Source organism: Capra hircus, chromosome 17 (assembly GCF_001704415.2).
Source record: "Capra hircus breed San Clemente chromosome 17, ASM170441v1, whole genome shotgun sequence".
NCBI classification, from domain to species: domain Eukaryota; kingdom Metazoa; phylum Chordata; class Mammalia; order Artiodactyla; family Bovidae; genus Capra; species Capra hircus.
In genome coordinates this window covers 58195478-58209529 of record NC_030824.1, presented here as the reverse complement: position 1 = coordinate 58209529, position 14052 = coordinate 58195478, and the positions used below count along the sequence as shown (strand labels likewise).

Sequence of the window (14052 nt, the reverse complement as noted above, 5' to 3'; positions counted from 1 at the left end):
ACAAGATTATGTGCCCACAGGATGTCCTCTAAGACTCCATGACTTACTGCAGACACAGGCTGCAACCTACCCTTTGGGGTAACTCTCCCACCCTACTCCTTACCCAGCCGCTCCAAGCTTCCAGCAGTTTCCACCTGCTGGAAGCCTGGAGTGTACTTTTCCTGTACTTTTGCTCACTTGACACACTTCCAAATCTCAGGTTCAGTGTCGTTTCCTTTATGGTATCTTTCCTGTTCTTTCTATCCACCCCCAGAGGAAATGAATTTCTCTTTTCTTTGTGCCCCACTGCGGCTTAGACTATCATGGCATCAGCAACATTTTACTAATTTGACTTTACCTCACTCAGACCACCAGCCCCTTCGGGGGAAGAACTGAGCTTTTTTTCTTCTGTATCGTCCAGCGCCTGGTATATAATAGGTCCCTAATAAATTTTTTTCAATTAATTTATGTTTGTGAATTATATTACTATTTTTGGATTAGTTATTATAAGCTGACTAATATAGACCTTGCTCGAGGCACAGTCCTCAGTGAATTAGGAAGACACTTGTTTCGAGGAAGATTCATCTATCTCACCCCACACAACAGATAGGACCTTCTGGGGTTTGAGTGAACACAGCCTGGGTGAGGAAGGTGAGGGGTTCCCGTATTTCCTGGCAATGCAGCCCCAGGCTTCCTGTCCTGTCTCCATCTCTAACTAGCTGTGGAACTTGAACTTCAATTTTCTCACTTTGTTAGATGTCTAAGCAGCATCCCTTCCACCTCTAAAACTCCATATAGCATCAGTCTCAATCCTCGGGTAGGTAGATTAAGTTAGAATGATACAGAGAAGACCAGCATGGCTTTATACTAAGCTGACAAGAAAATTCAGTGTCCAGGTGTTTTGGTCAGAAGGCTTAGAGCCACAGAAAAAGCAATGGCTTCAGATTAAGAAGCCCAGGGTCCTGGTGGGGTGAGTTCAGGCGCAGGAGCCTCCGTTTCCCTGCAGGGCTAGAGATCCCGTTCTGCGAGGCTGAACGTGGCCGGCTCCTCTCTCCAGCTCCTCTTCCATCCTTACTCCAGGTTCCTTTCCTCTGCCCAATATGTATTTGCTTAACTCCCACAGAAGGAAGGTGCTATGTTATCAGAGACTTCAGAGCTTGTTAGAGATTAAAAAAAAAAAAAAGTCAGGTGTCAGCTTAAAATATCAGGAGAGGAAAAGGTCCTTCCTAAGGTTCACAGGAAGTTTAAAAAGAGTTAGAAGCAGGCTTTAGCTTTGGACTTCTGGATGGAAGTCTTGTTCAGTTACTTAGGAGCCAACTGATGGGGAATTTACTCTTTATACTTCATTTCTTACTAGTGAAATGGGAACATTAGTACTTCTCACAGGTTTCTTTGTATTTAATCATTTACATTGTGCCGACTTATGTCAAGTACTGTACCAAATGTTAACTAATCTACTCTGGGAAAGATTGAGGGCAAGAACAGAAGGGGGAGGCAGAGGATGAGATGGTTGGATGGCATCACTGACTCAATGGACAGGAGTTTGAGCAAACTCTGGGAGATGGTGAAGGACAGGAAAGCCTGGCGTGCTGCAGTCCATGGGGTCGCAAAGAGTTGGACACAATTTAGCAACTGAAGAACAGTAACAATCCTCATAACAACTCTGAATACGGAGGTAGAGACTACCTAACTTGCCCATGAATATACAACCAGGCAGCAGTGGAGACAGGTGTCTCTTGATGTTGCTCAGGTCAGTTTTAACAAGTTCCTGGGCTCTGGTCAGCCCTGGCCTAGCAGGCCTAAGTATCTATTGGCCGCTATTGATATGGAAGTCCTTGGTCATTCCCCAGGTGTCACAGCAGGCAGTCATTTGCAGCATGCAATTAGTTCTCATTCTGAGATCAAATTTGATTCTGTAAAATATATTCCAGGAAACAGACACTTGTCATATAATGATGAAGACTGACTGATGGGAAATAAATACCAGTAAAACCTCCAGAAACATCTAAAGCACAGGTGTAGACTCTCAATTTACCATTTTTTGTTTAGTCACGCAGCGGTGTCTGACTCTTTTCGATCCCATCGACTGCAGCACACCAGGCTTCCCTGTCCTTCACCATCTCCTGGAGCTTACTCAAACTCACAGTCGGTGATGCCATCCAACCATTTCGTTCTCTGTCGTCCCCTTTCCTCCTGCCTTCAATCTTTCCCAGTATCAATCAGGGTCTTCTCCAAATGAATCAGCTCTTCCCATCAGGTGGCCGGAGTATTCGAGCTTCAGCATCAGTTCTTCTAATGAATATTCAGGGTTGATTTCCTTTAGAATTGACTGATTTGATCTATCAGTCCCAAACTTAAGCAGTTGGTGCACATTATGTATTTTGGATTAAATCCTCTGCTACTGAAAATTTTGGATACCTTTCTCCTTTGTCAAAGAAAGAAAACTGGCTAAGTGTGGGGAATGACTCCTTTAGGGAAGCAGCAGTGTGGTGGGTGGCAGCATGGGCTTTGTAAAGTTGAAGTTTGAATGCCGCCTCGCCCCTTAAAGCCACGTGACACGAATAGCAGCTCAGAGGCCCAGCTGCTTGGCATCTCTCTGCACCTCTTACAGCTGAGGTCAGGAGGAAATGAGCATGCACATGAGTCCATGAGCACGGTGCCTGGCACATAAAAAGCAGCTGTTTTAATTTTTATTGTTACTGTTATTAATACCATAAATATTGCCCCTGGAATAACACAGATCTGAACTGCACAGATCCACAATCATGGATTTTTTTTTTTTTTTCACTAAATATGTTCTACATGATCTTCAGGTGGCTGAATCCCAGGATGCAAAACCGTGGATATGGAGGGCTGACTTTAAATTCATACATGGATTTTCCACAGTGTGGAGGGCTCTAAACTCCAAGCTGTTCGTTCATTAATCAACTGTACTATAGTCTTCTGAAGATGTGTTTGGTGAAAACATAACATGAATTTTGTTTTTATTCCGAAGAAGATGTGCACAAAAGTTATGCTCTTTGTATCACTGTTTCAGCCACAATTTAATGTTCCCAGAGTGCAGAAAGCCTGTTCAAGTGCATGATTTAATCCTCAGCATGACCTTGGAAGGTAGATATTATCACTCCCCATTTCACAGGTTAACAAACACAAGCTCAAAGAGAAGGAACCAGCCCAAGGTCAAAATTACCAAGTGCCAAATTTTAGTCCAAGCCTTCTGACCCAAGCTTCTACCCCACCACATTTTAATGTTAGAGCTACGGAGAAGTATCTCATTAACAGTTCCCATTTGTCCTGAATTTCCTAGAGAACTCCACATCTGCCAGTCAGCATTCTACTGTAAACAACGGCCCTCCTCTCTCATTTACTGTTGTTGGTTAGTCACTGAGTCGTGTCCGACTCTTTTCAACCCCACGGACTGTAGCCTGCCAGGTTCCTCTGTCCATGAGATTTCCCAGGCAGGAATACTGGAGTGGGTTGCGATTTCCTCCTCTAGGAAATCTTCCTGACTCAGGGATCGAAAGTGCATCTCCTGCATCGGCAGGCGGATTCTTTACCACTGAGCCACCTTGGGAAGCCCTCTCCCTCATTCATTATCAGCCTGGATCCCTGTTTTTATCCTCCAGTGGCTGATAATTCATTTCTGACCTTAATCACCTTGTTGGTCATACTATCTGCTTTAGCCAGGAACAGCCCCTTCAAGCTGACCTGAGTCCTTAGGACATGCTCCTATCAGTTTTCTCTTTGAAAAATAACTCATTTTAACATCAGCTGTTCTTTTTCCTATTGAAAAGCTATCGTTAGATGTTTCAAAAGCACTTGCCCACAATTCTTTCCTAACTTGATCACTGTACCTAAATACCTGTCCGGAAACCAACACAACGTTGTAAAGTAATGTTCCTACAATTAAAAAAAATTTTTTTTAATGTTTTCTTTTAAAAAACAAACAAACAACAACAACACCTTTCCAATACAGCACCATACCCTGGAGACACTTTTTACATGCTTGAAGAAACACCACCATCACAGAAAAAATACTGCTGAGTCTGCTACAGAGCTAGCTAGATGGAATTACAGGGAAACATACAGGAAAAAACATACAAGGCAATTAATTTCACTCTGTTGCCATATGTAGGTTTACCTTCAGTTTATAAAAAGCCGCCCAAATAATTCTCAAGAGTCACAGTCTCTCCTTTTGCCTTTTCCTAACTGAAGAGCCCACCCAGGCAAGTGGGCAGGGGGTCAGGTGATGTGTGACCAGGTGAGCCATACTCTTAACTCAGGTAAGAAACGGCTGCTTTGCGAGAGAGAGCAGGGAGCGGAGGACAGCAGTATCTCAGAGAGCTGCTTTGGAGCTGACATCATGATGCAGTAGGATGTGAACCTCATCTTTCACTGTAAGATCTGCTAAAGGGACTCCAGAGCATAAGAACAAGCATTTAAAGAATGGGGTGGGGGCAGAGGACAGAACTTAACGTGGTGGAAAGACTGCGCTTCCAGCGCAAGGACTGGGTTTGAGGAGGGCTTCTCAGGTGGTACTAGTGGTAAAAAACCCACCTGCCAATGCAGGAGACACAAGAGATGGGGATTTGGTCCCTGGGATGAGCAGATTCCCTGGAGCAGGGCATGGCAGCCCACTCCAGTATTCTTGCCTGGAGAATCCCATGGACAGAGGGGCCTGGCGGGCTACAGTCCACGGGGTTGCAAAGGGCTGGACACGACTAAAGCAACTTAGCATGCACATAGGGAGCTAAGATCCTACATGCCCACTGGTGAGGTCAAAAATAAATAATTTAAAAAAATTTTTTTAATTAAAAAAAAGTCTACTCATATAGCTAATAAATCAAAGCTTACTAATTTTGGAAACTAGATTCTCTCAAAAAAAGAAAAATAAAGACATAACCAGGGGAGAAAAATGCCAAACAGTCCTTTGTGGATCTAAATTTCTTTATTTAAACAAAGTCTGTTTCCAGATTTCTTTCTTTCTCAGAGAGGTTAACATTACTTCTAGTCATACAACCCACGTGGCCCGTACCAGTGTCATGAAGAGCAGCCTGAATGGAATGCTAAAGGGCAGGCTTCGGTGCTGAAGGTCACGACAATGGAGAAATTCAGTTGAGGGCACTGGTAATTAGGAAGGTGAAACGGATTAAGGGACAGTTTCAGTCCCTTAACACATCTGCACCCACAGGGAAGAACTGCTGCTGATGTCATGAGTGCCTAGACCAGACTAAACGCAGCGAAACAAGTCTGCAGCCTTTCAGATCAGTCCTGAGACCAGCATCTAACAGTGCCACGCTAGCAAATCAACAAAATTTGTTTTTTAGTTCTCCTTTCTCCAGGCCCTCTTGAGATTTTTAACACAGTAGTCAGGGTGGCCTCCAGCTGCCAGAAGTCCCTCAGCCCTGCTCTGTAAAGCTCCACTCTTTCCTTCCTTATCTCCTCCCCAAACAAATCTCGTTTTTCCAAATATCAGGGCTGAGGTCTGGTGATTTGGCTAGCTCAGGGTTATCAGGCATGATGCTGGGTCATTTGAGAGACTACTGCATTTCAAAGTAGAAAAAGACAAGGAGATGGGACAGTTTCGGGAGAAAGAAATGTCCAGTCTTTTCTTTGAAGCTTTGAACTTCTAATACCAAGGAGGCTGAAAGTAAAACCAAGAGAATCAGCCCGAGATCATTACAAAAGCTAACCTTCCCCCTCATTTCTCTCACTTTTCAAGGGTCCATCAAGAGCCTAAGGCACTACACCAACCGAGGGCAGGTCACCTGCAGCGTTCCCACCACAACCACACAAAACACTCCCAGACCCACAAGAAATTGCTGTTGGAGGAGGAGCCACATGTGGGGATCAAAAGCCCCAACACACTACTCACAGGTCTTAATGTTAGTTCACCCCAAGCTAGTCTTGGAAGTTATTAGCTAGGCTTTTCCTTTTGATTGAAAACATTACTATCTCACAATTGCCATCAGTGAACTACTTTATTACAAGTGTTTCTCTGTGGTTTTCAAAATTGCTTTTCCATCAGCCATGGTTCTTTGAGTGTGTGCTTGGTTTTTAATAGCTGCTGGCTGGCTAGTTTTCCTACAGCCTTATGAACTGGAGGAACAACAATGCAACAGTGATGAACCTTAAGTGAATCCAAAAAGTTTGAATGTATCTTCTCTAGGCAATGGCACCCCACTCCAGTACTCTTGCCTGGAGAGTCCCATGGACAGAGGAGCCTGGTGGGCTGCAGTCCATGGGGTCACTAAGAGTCAAACATGACTGAGCAACTTCATTTTCACTTTCATGCATTGGAGAGGGAAATGGCAACCCACTCCAGTATTCTTGCCTGGAGAATCCCAGGGATGGGGGAGCCTGGTGGGCTGCCGTCTATGGGGTCGCACAGAGTCGGACACGTCTGAAGCGACTTAGCAGCAGCAGCAGCCCACCTAATTGTTGGAGAGACAGAAACGGAATGAAGTAGAGGATAATGGTCAGGAAAACAAAAGTATGAGTAAGATACTTTGTATAATCTGCGGATCACAGTCTTAAAACTTCAAGTTGGGAAAGATCTGGCAATTAAAAAACTCTACCCAGAAACAAGTCACATAATAATTATCTAGATATCTGCTTCAACTTATGTAATTTATGTACTTTTATATTTTATGTACAAATAATACACAGTAACTGCTAAAGCTTACCATGAGTTCATCCATTCATAAATAACACAAAACCAGTGCCCCCAAATAGCTGCTCAAGGAAAGAAGAAAAGAGCAAAACAATAAACTTCATATTTTGTCTTGGGTTTAAGATAAAGGAATCCACTAAGAGATCTGGGTATAAAATCCTAGACACGATTACATTACTTCATCCATTTCTAATAAAACTGCAGATGACAGTGATGAAATTATCAGACACAAGCCACATGCCAATGATAATACAGGGGAAAAAAGTTTGCCATCTTAAGTCCACGTCCACGTGGCTGTGCCTTGAGCTTGGATGGAAGCAGAAGTAGTAGCGAAATGCTTTTGCGAAACCAACCTTCCACATGGATGGGAGAATAGAGCCCTGAGTGGATGATGGAAAAGGAACTCAAAGTCTGAGGACATCGCTCTTCCCCTCCAGCAGGAAGTCTCTGCATACTGCCTCAGTGGCTCTCACCCACCATCCAGCCTCAGGCACAAATGCTCTACAACCTTTAAAGCATTCTTCCTTCATCTCAGGGTCACACACCTCTCTCTCCCACACCAAAAGTAGGAGCAAACCATCCAGCCTAGGACCGCGCACACACAGTAACTCGACTCTGATACATCTGTATCAGTCATTCCTGGAGCACATATGTGATTTTCCTTAGTCTTGACCTTCCTTATGAAGTTTTTTTCCCCCTGGCCTACTTTATTAGTAATACTCTCTACTGTAAGTCTCCTCGTAAACTGATTTAAATACTTTGTACAATGAAATATATACAGACACACATGTTAATACATATATATCTAGACCACCACACAGACTGGAACACACTGTCCGACTCATTAGAGTCAGGTGAGCTGAGTTCTAGGGGCACCCCCAGGCTTCTAAGAGTGGGTTGTGTCCCCCATACACACTTGTATCATTCAATTTAGCACACTGTGCTGTACTCTCATGCCTGTCTTTCCTGTGTGTGTGTGTGTGTGTGTGTGTGTGTGTGTGTGTTGCTCAGTCGTGTCTGACTCTTGGCGACCCACGGACTGTAGCCGTCCAGGCTTCTCTGCCCATGGAATTCTCCAGGCAAGAATACTGGAGTGGGTTGCCATTCTCTTCTCTGGGGACCCAGGGATTGAACCTGGCTCTCCTGCACTGCCGGCAGATTCTTTACAGTCTTTCTGGGGCAGACTCAGTTCCTGGGGAGCTGTACATGAATTGTAGGTGTTTGAGTGAAAAGAAATTTTCTTTTTTTTACAAGGACCATTTTAAAAGTCTTTATTGAATTAGTTACAACAGTGCTCCTATTTGTTTTTTTTTTTCATGGCGTGAGATGGTTAATTTTGTGTGTTACCTTGACTGAGCTAAAGGATCATCAGAGAACTGGTGAAACAGTACTTCTTGCTGTGTCTTTTGAGGGAGTCTCCAGAGGACAGAAGCATTTGAAATGACAGACTGAGTAAGGAAGACCATCCTTGCCAATGTGAGTGGACTGCACCCAAATGCTGATTGGGAACAAAGAGCCTGGAGCACGTCTTCTCCTGCCCTTGCATACCAGTGCTCCTGGCTCCCAGGCCGCTGGGCTAAAACTGGGATTACATTAAGAGCCTGCCTGGCTCCTCAGCTTGCAGACAGTGGATTGTGGGACTTCTTGGCCTCCACACTCATGTGAGCCAGCGTCCATAATAAATCTGTAACAGGTATTAGACTTCTTTTTAAGCCTTTCAAAAATCTATTTGGAGGAGGGCATGCCATGCAGCTTGTGGGATGTGAGGTTCCCCAACCAGGGACTGAACCCAGGCCCTCATCACACAGTACTGAACCCTAACCACTGGACCGCCAGGGAAGTACCAATAGTAGACTTATTAGTAGGGTAATTAGCAAATTTTTAAATTTAACAGGATCTCATAAATACATAGGATCCATATCTATCCTATTGGTTCTGATTCTCTAGAGAACACTGACTATAACGCACAGGTCATAAAGCTTTAATCTTTATAGTTGATATTGTTGATAGTTAATCCCAAATCTTCACAACTGCTTCCAACTGCTTCTGCTTCTAACTGCTATATCGTGATATCTGGCTTACAGCTTCAGTTACCAGACTCCTAGATATCCACATCACTCAGATAAACTTGGAGGCAGAGTTAATACTCCCCCCGCCCCACCATTCCCCATCCTCCAAATGGATATACTAATACAAGACTGTAAAAAAAGGCACTTTAATTACATAGAGGTTTTTGTCATCACTGGCTCAAGAAAAAAAATCACATTAACAACATGAAGAAACACATTATAGATTTTTATTCTATTTTTGAATATTAATTTTATTAAATCTTGAGCCTTCAGTATACGTCTTTTTAATATTCTGTGTGACAAAATGAAACTACTCGTAGAGCACCTCTGCTGCCTGCCAGACACAACGGTGTGTCTTGAGGAGGGGCACTCAGGTGACTGATTCAAGACTAGCTGCTTCTTTCGCGGATCACCATTTTTAGATTCAGATAATGGCAGGTTCACATGCAGCTGTGAGAAACAACAGAGAAATCCTGTCTACCCTGTACCGCGTATCCTCCAGTGGTAACATCCTGAAAAACTAGCACGGGATCAGCCAGGACACGGACACAGATACAGCAAAGACACGGAACACTTCCATGCACCCCACGGTCCCTCCCCCAGGCTGCCCTTACAGCCACGCCCACTCCCCTTCAGATCCCAGGAACCACCCCTGCACTGTCCATTTCTAAGATTTTAAGGCAAAATTTACAGAGCTAGGAACTACTCGGTGACTGAGGCAGCCGAAGGGGCAAACGCTGCACTCAGTCAACAAGTGAAGAAGATTTTAGGTGAATTCTGAAGAGGATTTTAGGTGAATTTTAAACAGCTGGGAGCTATGATGCTGAACATGAAAGAAGCACCAGGAAGCGAACACCAGGGTGTTACTTGAGAGATCCGAATCAAAATCGAAATGTCAGAATTTCAAGCTCAGATTCGATATGGCCTTTGAAGTTCAAAGCAGAGAAGATAATTCTCAGGAACCATGTGAAAAACATTAAAAAAAGAAAAAAAAAAAAGACAGGAAATCTCCACAAAGGCATTTTAATGGCGGCAGATAGCAACGGAATGGCTTTCACTCCACAGCGAGACAACTGACTTCATCATGTCAGCATTTTCTTTGGTCAAGAAAGAGAAGACCGCCATTTAACCCAACCACTAATAAGTAGCCTGGACTCTAAAGATTACCAAAAGCCCAAGTAAACAGCCGCCTGTTACATCATCAACAGGGTCAGAGTCTTCAGAAGCCGCAAGGACTTCCTCTTTCCTACAACTGTCCACACACTTGCACACAAGTCTTATTGCTTTCTATCAATACTTTTCCCAAAGATGCATGTTTCATTAATGGCCAAGCTACTCTGGACCTTGGTGCTAGCTCTGGTAAGTACTTACCAAAAAAGAACAAAAGAAATTAGTTGTTCAGTTGTGTCCGACTCTTTGTGACACCATGGACTACCAGCCCGCCAGGCTCCTCTGCCCAAGGGATTCTCCAGGCAAGAATACTGGAGTGGGTTGCCATACTCTCCTCTAGGGGATCTTCCCAAACCTAGGGATTGAACCAGGGTCTCCTGCATTGCAGACAGATTCTTTACCTGAGCCACCAGGGAAGCCTAAAAGGTTCTTGCCTCTCACACCCTATCCCATTGTTTTTTGGGTTTTTAAAAAAATTTATTTATTTATTATTGAAGGATAATTGCTTTACAGAATTTTGCTCTTTTCTGTCAAACCACAACATAAATCAGCCATAGGTAAATCCCATTGTTAACTGTGATGAATACAAGTGTTCCTATAACTTTTGGTTTCTTCCCAGACCACTACAATTTTTAGACTCTTTTGTGTCTAAAAAAAATCAAAACAAATGGCATAGGTTAAAGAAAAACAGCAGTTACTTAAATCCATTAAAATTATTTTTGGTCAAAGAAACAGAGATAGTAAAAGATATCGAAAAGAACAATTAGAAAATGTCTATGGGTCAAATAACAAAGCATTCCTTTCTCCCCGTCTACTCTCCCACCCCCCTAAAGACTCACTGTATCAGAATGCTAATCTTTATAAATATCAGCAGGAAGGGACATTCTAGAGCAAGCAAGTCAATTTTATACCCCTAACAAAATGCAACTTTCTAAATAAAGAGGGATTTCAAACTCTTAACTCATTAGCATCTCTTTTCAGTAAGAGACCTCATCTTGTCAACTGGACTTGATGACTTGCCTGGAAACTAGTGGTTCTCACACTTTAAGCCTGAATCAGGATCACCTGGAGAGCCTGTCCAAACACAGACTGCTGGCCCCATCCCCAGAGTTTGATTCAATAGGTCTGTGCAAGGATCTAAAAATATGCATTTCAACCAAGTTCCCAGGTGATGCCAATGCTGCTAGTCTGGGGACCACACACTTTGAAAAACCACTGCTCTAAACCTTCCAGACACTTGCAGTTTCTCCTGGATTTTCTTCCTGAGGTCTCAACAGGGGCCTTGGCAGAAAACAACAAATTTGGGAGACCTGATTAACTTACGCTTCAACTGCTAAACTGCTCTTTGAAATACTGTATTTGAAGTAAAACAGTTCAGAGGTAAAAACAAGGTTCAAAGGAGTGCAGTGCTGAGCTGTGCCTCTGCAGCTCAAAACTCCGCCTTGCTTCCCAGGTCACAGAAACAGCCAGGAGTGTGCCCTGCCGCATGCCTGAGGAACTGCGAGTGTGCGGGGCTAAGGCCCCCCAGCACTTTGACTTAGTGGGGCTTTTCCCCCACAAAGTGCAGGGATTGCTTCATGGTGGTCTCTGAAAAAGTCCATTTGTTCTCAATCCTCTTCACAGTATGAAAAATATAAGGAAAATCCTGACATGTTCAAATTCACCAGATCTTGGCCTCGTAGGTTTTGAGAACTGGTCTACACATGGCTCCCCATTCTTGGCTAAAGGGGAGGATGAAGTGATATCCATGGAGTCTCAAAATGCCTTATTTTAGCTGGTTTTCCAACTCCTACCTGTCAAGTCTTTTACATGTAAATTACTCAGTTCAGTTGCTCAGTCATGTCCGACTCTTTGCGACCCCATGAACCGCAGCACGCCAGGCCTCCCTGTCCATCACCAACTCCCAGAGTCCACCCAAACCCATGTGCATTGAGTCGGTGATGCCATCCAACCATCTCATCCTCTGTCATCCCCTTCTCCTGCCCTCAATCTTTCCCAACATCAGGATCTCTAAATTACTAACAGTAACAAAATCATTTCCGTATTAACTTTTAATGTTTTAATATTCATCTAATGTCAGATAGTAATGGCAATGAAGGGAAACAAAAGGGAAGATAATGGTCAGAGGGTACAAACAAACCAAAAACTCATCTGTCAAAAAAGAAAAAAATGGCCAGAGAAATTTAAAGTAGTGTTTGCCTTTAGTATCAGAAACGTACTGAATTGTGCTCATTATTAAAAGTACAGATGTTAATTATGCACATGGTTCCTGCCACCTTGGAGCTTGACTTACTATCCTGCAAGGAAGACTCAGGAGAAGGAGAAGAAATGAGGCACATGGGAGGAGTGCATCCAAGCGTTCCCATGGGACTCAACCACACGAAGCGTGTGCGTGCTCAGTCACGCTCAGCTCTCTGTGGCCCCATGGACTGCAGCCCACTAGGATCCTCTGTCCATGGGATTCTCTAGGCAAGAAGAATACTAGAGCCAGTTGCCTTTTCCTTCTCCACAGGGTCTTCCCAACACAGGGATCAAACCTGTGTCTCTTGCCTCTCCTGCATTGACAGGCGGGTTCTTTACCACTTGCGTCACCAGGGAAGTACATGAAAGAATGCAGGTGGGAAAAGAAGCTGGCCAGGTAGGCGAGGACCAGAACACACAGCTGTGTGTACAGGAATGGGAAGCAGGAAGGTTACACGGCTAGAGCGTGCAGCCCGGAAGAACACTCTCTGTAGTGCACTAGTCCCCCTGCAGGGGGCACCAGTCAGGAGGCAACTGCTGCTGCACAGGGTGAAAGGTCATACACAGGATGGAGGGAGAGGTCTGGAGAAAACGGATCCACGATGTTTCCTCAGTCCAGTTCTTAGTTATCTGACACACAGGTCACTTAGTTTATAGGGACCTCAGTTTCGCCGTTTGTAAGGTGGGATTAGAATCTTCCCTCTGTACCTCTTAAAGTTACTATGGGAATCAAAAAGCCATGTACCTGAATGACCCTGTTGTATATATTATATGTTAAAATTTACATCATGGTGGATCTAACAAGCAGTGAAAGAATGTGTATATTAGAACAAGGAGAATTCATCAAGATTGTTGGAAAAAAGTCAAGCACAGTTCTAGCCATGAACAACTGTAACAAAATGTAACTTTTAAAAGGATACAATAAAACCTGGTTATTTAGAAATACTGATAAACCTAACAAAAGATGTGCAGGAACTTTCAAGGAGAAAACCTAAAAACCTAAATAAATTTAGAAAAGTATTGTGCTCAAGAGCACAACTATGTCAATCCTTCCCCAAATGAAATCAATGAAATTCAAATAAAACCTCCTGAGGATTTTTCACAGGCCTTGACAAAGTAACCCTGAAGTGTGTAATACAGAGATCACAAAACCATGATGTTGAATGAATACAGCAAGCTGTAGAAGGATACTCTAATATCACTATACAATACCTTTAAATATTCAGAATAACAGTGCATACTGTCAAGGATTCATACATACAAAACAACAGTAAAAAGCATGCCTGGGAATGATGTTCATCAAATCTAAGCATCAAATTCAGAACAGTAGTTACTGAAGGCAACTGGGTGGTGGATACAAAGATGCTTATTATTCCCTTTTTAAATGTCATAAATATTCCATAAGAAACCAGAATGCTTTTTATTTGACAATCAGGTTATTATGGGATATAGCATAGTTCCCAAACACCAATCCAATAGCCCCTATCAACACTATCTGGAGTACATGTTAAACATGGATCAAAAACCAAAAAACAAAAACATGGATCACTGGGCTCTGCCAGAATAAGAATTTCTGGGAGAGAGCCACATGAATCTAACACACAGCCTCATTTGGGAACACCTGGTAACCATCAGCTATTAATAACTAATCCATCAACAAATTTGATTCCAATCTGACACTGAGATATTTAAGTGCCTGAGATTGCCTAATCACTTTCCAACTGATGCCACTGTCTAGAATGTGGACTCTAATTAAAGTCAAAACCAAGTAAATGTTAAACCTTTATTATGCTTCCTCCACCCCCTCCAAGGTCACACATGTAAAAACTAGGAGTATCTCATATAAAGTAATAGTATCAAATGATTCCACGGCAGAACATAATTCCTTCATATCCTCCACACGGAGTATGCCATCGCAAA

General features: G+C 43.3%; 1 protein-coding gene across 4 annotated transcripts in view; it reads right to left on the bottom strand.

Annotated features, from left to right (window-relative positions):
- Window positions 1-14052, bottom strand: part of SMAD1 (SMAD family member 1) — an 82159-nt gene that overhangs the window by 31621 nt on the left and 36486 nt on the right. The gene's annotated exons all lie outside the window — the stretch shown is intronic.